We start from the raw sequence: 6447 nt of genomic DNA on the forward strand, positions 1-6447 counted from the left end.
TTTCTGTTAGCCTTTTCGTCTCACGCTGCCACCGCCGCCGCCGCCGACCTTCATTACACTCTGCCTTCCAGCTCTTTTTCTCGTCTTCCTCACCCTGCGGTAAGCAATAAGCAAGCAGCAAGCGCTCGCACTTGCTGCTTGCTGTTGCCTTGCCTTTTTTTTTATTTTTGTTAGTTAATTTATTATTTATGTTAATATTTATTAATGTGTGAATTTATTATTTAAATATTTATTATTGTTTTAAATATTTTAATATTTGTAACTTGTGAGCAAACAAGTTAAATGTTATTTATATTTTAATATTTGTTAATGTTATTTAATATTTATAACAACTTCTTGTTGCTGCATCTTGCTATTGTTGGTTCTTGGCAAACAACAATTTATTTTCTCAAGCTTAATTTCATTATTTCACTTGTTTCAACTTTAATTTACTTAAAAATAACATCAAAATGTTTTAAATAAATAAATAAATAAAAATTTCTAGGCCCCACCTAGGCGCCCTAGGCGCTAGGCCCCAGTCGGGCGCCCGACTAATGCCTAGCGCGTTTTAGAACACTGAGATAAACACAAATATATAGAAAAAAAAAATAAAACAATAGCAAAAAAAAAACTAGTTAAAATACACCCAAAACCAATTTATAAAAGTGTGATTTGTAAGATGTATACAAAAAAATAGGAAAGAGAGAGTCGTTCCAATATTCAAATTGTAACCACTTATTTTTAGTCATACTCACAATAGAGGATGAGATGATTTATTACTAACCAGTTTTGTGTTGATTTCATTTGTTATGAATGTAATTTTTATTATAATTAATTACTACATAAATTTATGTGTATGCTAAATGTTTTAAGATAATATTTGATAGAATATTGCAAGTTTCTAATGATAAACATTATGTCATTGGATTACCGTCCTTGCATAGTCCCCGCCATTCGTCTCCTCAATTTTGACAGATGAGGCAAATCACAAGTAGAGGGTTTGGCTCACTGTGCAAGGCAATAAATCGAACACATGACCTAATAGTGCGAATCTCAACTTATCGTGATCCAACCATTTAACCTGTGCCCTAAAGGCAGAGACCTATTAAAATTAAATCAATCTCTATACATGCCATGTCATCATAATAACAACAATAAACAATAACTGAATCATAATAATATTTATTTCAAAAATAAAATAATTGTTTGGTTAATCCCTACTTGTTGCAAACTATTATAATTATCAATACTAATGCTTATAAGAATAACATGGTAAATTGAATTGGACTTGACTTTGAGAGCAAAAGGTGAAATCCTTCACCCGTGGGCCCCCGGAGCTCAACCACAAGATTTTTACAGATGGTTAAATCACGAAATCCAAGGCCAAAGTTCGAACACGGAATTTACAACTGACTATATAGCAGTCTACAGTCCAAGAGCTCTTTAGAAACAACTCGTGCTCGCCCTCAATCGCTGGGCTATACCCGTGAGGGCTAAATTAGACTTGACTTTCTTATACAGTCTATTGCCTCAGTTCTACAACTAAACCTTGAGCTAAAAGTTCAAAAGAATATGTAACGAGTCAAAATTGGTTAAATAATATAAATAATCATAAAATTTTGTATTAAAATATAAAATGGTTATTAAACTTTAATTTATAGTCAAAAGATCACTAAATTTTAATTTAGTATATAATTTCATAACTATCGTTCATTATCATTAAAAGAGTTTAACAGAATATTGATGTAACTAATAAAATAGATGACTAAATAACATAAATGATCATTAAACTTTGTATATAAATACAAAAAAAGTTACTAAACTTTACACTAAAATGTAAAAAAGATCACTGAACTTTGCATTAAACTACAAAATAATAATTGAATGTTAACATTTCATTAGTATCTTTTAATGGCAATTGAGGGTAGTTATGGAATTGTATACTAAATTAAAATTTAATGACCTTTTGACTACAAATTAAAATTCAATGACATTTTTATATCTTAGTGCAAAATTCAGTAACCATTTATACTATTTAGCTGCAAAATCCAATAAACAAAATAATATATATCATGACAAATCGAGACAAGCATTGTTGTTAAAATCCCGATTTTACGCGTACGATTTTACGATTTTACGATTTGAAGACCCCCAAACAATTCAAATCTCATGTAAAATCCAATTTGGGATAAAATCCTATAAAATCTCAATTTTACATGTACGATTTTACGCTTCAGAGATCCCCAAATGATTTTACGATTCAAAGACCTCTATTGATTTAAGTTGTAATTTAGAGGATGCTTCCAACGTCTTAATGTCACATAGCATCTGACATTGGAACTTATGCCATGAATAGTTATATTTTGCCTCTAAATTGGAACTTGATTTAACATTGATTACATAAATTTCAATGTCACATAGCATCTAACATTAATTGCATAAGTTCCAATTTACTTGATTTAAATTATAATTTTTATTTGATTTAACATTGATTGCATAAGTAAATCAAGACAAATAAGTAATTAATTAATGGACCGCCCAACCCCAAATTGGGATATTACTTGATTTAATCAATGTTAAATCAAGAAAAAATTGCAATCTAAATCTAATGGAAGACATTGGAAGCATCCTCTAAAGAATTTTAACCTATATTTTATCTCTAAATTACCTATATTTTGCCTCTAAATTGCCTATACCAACCTGCTAGTTTTTGAACTATATTTGGGAAGTATCATTTTTTGAATTATAATAAGGAATAATCAAGTTATTAAATAATATTAATTCATTTTCTACAAAATTATATTATTATAAATATATATTTACAAAAATTAAAGGGTATTTTTAATTATTTTTAAAATCTTACGATTTTACGATTCGATTTTACGATCCGATTTTATGGACCCTTTGTCAATCCTACTTAAAATCCCGATTTTAACAATCTTGGGGACAAGTAATACACACCAACTTTTATACAAGAAATATTTTCTCAGGAAATAAATGTAATAAAATTTATTTTTCATACTAAATAAAATCTTTTTCAACAATCTTTCTATTCCAAACAAGTTATTCTTCGGATAAAAATTAGTGAAAGAAGACAATATTTTCAAGTTTTTAGAAGTATTATCATAAGTAGTACGAATCCATACAATAGTCACGAGTCATGCTCGTGCCAAAATAGATTCATGTAGTTAGTATTACCCTCCTAACTTGGATTTTCAATGTGGGGTTGACTAATGTTTACCATTGTTAGCTTGCAATTTTTTATCAAAGGTTCTCCCGAAACATTTAATATATGCATAAATTCATGTATGTATCAATTGACTGTACTAAAAATTTCATTCATAATCGATTAATCATCAATATTTAATAAATTGATTCGTAATAAATAGTTAAATTCATATCAATTATCAGTTAACATTGAGCAGATAGGATGAGTAACAAAGGACTTGTGCTCACAAGTTTGATTATATAATTTTAATATTGATAATTTGGTTGTAATATCCCAAGATAGAATGAGTAACAAAGGGTTGAATTTAAACAAATAACTCTCAGGTTAAACGTATTTGAGCTGTGAGTTAAACGTATTTGAGCTGTGGAAATTCAAGAATTGGTGACCCTGAGAAGTTCGTGCAATCCTATCAAGACAAGTTGTTCTGATCCTTTCTATCACTCGATGCGATATGTTACATTGATATAGAGGAATTTTAAATTAAAATATTAAATTAACTCTTTTATTTTAACTTAAAAGAGGAGAATTAACTTTTTTTACTCTCAAAAGTGTCAAATGAGATTGTATACTTTTAATAACGTATTGTTTGTCTTATTTACTTTTATAAGAATTAAAGAATATCTTATATTATCCTAAAGGTAATGGTCGAATAAGTAATATGTCGGATTTGCACCGATGAATTGTGAGTTTGATTTTCGCTCTGCGCAGTGAAACAAAGTTTCACATCTGTGATTTATCTTCTTTGCAAAAATCAAAGACACGAACGGCATCAGTCGCACAACGCCGGTCATTTCAAGAACACCTCGTATTTTTAAATTTAAAATTAAAAAAAAATAAAATACAATGATAATGATCCTAACAACTTAAATTCAACCCAAATTTGAGCTCAATCGAACCCTCCCTCGTAATCATACCTCACATTCAAATTTTCACACTTCACATTCAAATTTTATACAAGAACGGGGCTCTATTTGAGTCACAATTTTCTAACACTAGTAGAAAACTATATTATTCATTGGGAATTAATAAAGAGGTCTACCGGTACTGTTGTTATTTGCGCGTTACGAAAGTTGTGAATCCGCGGCCGGTTAACTAGTAGTCGAACAGAGAGAGCAGAGGCGGCTCGGATAGGGCACCGTTCCGAGATAATACAGTCGATCCAAACCAACCGTGGATGAATCTCTGCTTTTTGTGCCTATGAATCTGAGGATCCTGTTCTAGGTTTCTTCTTCTTCTTCTTCTTCTGGTATATTTCTCTCTCTGACTATGCGGCGTACATGGAGCGGCAGCCGAGTCTCGGCCAAGTACCTGAACAGTCGGGGCTCATCGTTATCGTCCTCTGCTTCGCCGTCTAAGAGTTCGAGATGCGAGCCAGTAGGGCTGCCCAGATTCAATCCCCAATCCTATGCGGCGGAGAAGGAGAGGGGTCGCCTCAGATCTGCCGAAGCCGCCGTCCATTTCATCCCGCTCTTGCTCGTCCTATGCGCCCTCCTGCTCTGGATCTTGTCCAGCCCATCCTAGTCCTCCCAGGTCCTTGTCATAAATCATTTTTATCTTTGTATATCGCTTTGATTATACGGTATTGTATGGATGATGGTACAGAAAGAAAACTTTTATACCAAAAAAGGGTTTTTAACATCCAATTGTTGTGATTGTGAAACAAAAATCCATTGATCACAACCGAGCAAAAAAAACAAACAAACAAACATTGATAACTAGTACTTGCGAAAATGGTTTGGCATTAGGGGTGTGTGGTAAGCGATTTGGGCCGTCGGAGATGTGTTTTTTTTTTTTAAATCAAACCACCTCTCAAACTATCTTTGTTTATCGCGTTGATTATACTGTATTGTATGGATAATGCTACAGAATGAAAATTTCTGTACAAAAAATTCAAGCGTTCTTAACATCCCCTTGTTTTGATTGTGAAACAAAAAACCCATTGGTTACTAATGCTTACAAAAATGATATTGCGATATCATTTTGTTATGTATTGTATTTAGTAAGAATATCATTTCTTTCTAGATTGCATTGAAGAATATTTTAAATTTTGTCGGTTTAGCTTTAGAGATTGTGGTAAGTGGTTTGGTGGGTTGGGAGGTGTTTTCTAAATCAGACCACCATAGGCAGTTTGTCTATCTTTCCATCAACCAATCCAGCACGTTCTTGAACTACCCAAATCATAGCTTAGTGGTTTAGACGATTTGAGCTATAGTTTATGTAAGATTCAAAAAAAATAATTACTATAATAATATTATCAAAACCTAAGTCTAGTTTATTGCAATTATTTTTTCCCCTTTTCATGTATATTGTTTTTAAACAGGTTGAATGAAAAAATAGATCAAATGCTACGTTGTTTACAAATTTAACTTCAAATTATTATTGAGTGGATATATTAGGTTATCTGACTAGACATCTCCATAACTAATTGTATTCTAATCTCTGGTTCAAATCCCATAAAAATGGAAGCATGTGCCTAAAATGTGCATTTGCCATGCATTTTTGAATCATTATATATAAAAAAACACTGATTTTCACCCCTTAGAGGATCATAGGATTTAACCTTGGGACTTCTTGGGCCTCTTCCAAATTTTTAAGTCCATTAAAAGGATTGATCGATATTACTAATTTAAGCTACTAGTCAGAAACTTTACAAGTCAAATTACATTATTTATTAGTGAATAGTGATCCATGGAGAAAGTGAAAGAATGGAGATTAGTTAATATACAGAACTTTGATAGGCTTAGTTCTCCTGCTGGTCATCATCAATTTAAGTGGAATTAGTGAAAACAGTTTTAAATAATGCAATGAACATTGTCCCAATTATTGACTGATACGTGCTTGTTTTATAAAGATTAATGTAGATGTTCTTAACTGCACGCTTATACTGATGTCTTCACATTGGTATATAAGTTATTATTAAGTGGTCAACCAAAAAGGAGAAAATTGCAACTTATACGTAAAACATCAAGTCCCTAGTTGTCTATTGGTTTTTGAAAATCATAAACCACAACCGATCATTGCTTCAGGGAAACCATGATTTGGCTGATTGGTAATTTTGTAGTTTCCTTGCTCAGCCCTATTCAGGATCACGTGTAGTAAAAAGCATAGTTAGTATTATTTTATGTTGCCTGTTTTCTTTGCCTAGTAATGTCATGGGGCTTGTAGCTTCTTTGTTGCATTAGAACATTAGGAAAGGATTGGATTATGTTGCATTTTATTGATTCTCGTTTAATGGTGAT

The sequence above is a fragment of the Diospyros lotus genome, chromosome 11 (assembly GCF_014633365.1).
Source record: "Diospyros lotus cultivar Yz01 chromosome 11, ASM1463336v1, whole genome shotgun sequence".
NCBI classification, from domain to species: Eukaryota; Viridiplantae; Streptophyta; class Magnoliopsida; order Ericales; family Ebenaceae; genus Diospyros; species Diospyros lotus.